Raw genomic sequence first — 261 nt, forward strand, 5'->3', positions numbered from 1 at the left:
TCAAATACCAAGTAACCGCTTCTTAATTTTAACCGTAGTGAGACCCGTACCCTCACTCATCAGATTGGAGGCACCACTCTAAACCACTGAGCCAAAATCCATGTCGAAATTGGAAGTGTAAAAACCAATACTTATGCGCACATTTACCTTGAGAACCTTTAGAACTCACACGTAAGGCTTGTCCAACAATGAGACAGTTGCCCTGGACATCTCTTCCGTGTATCTTCACTCTTTCACTCTTCCACTCACTCACTCACTCAC

This window comes from Plasmopara halstedii (assembly GCF_900000015.1).
Source record: "Plasmopara halstedii genome assembly, contig: Scaffold_614, whole genome shotgun sequence".
Classification (NCBI taxonomy): domain Eukaryota; phylum Oomycota; class Peronosporomycetes; order Peronosporales; family Peronosporaceae; genus Plasmopara; species Plasmopara halstedii.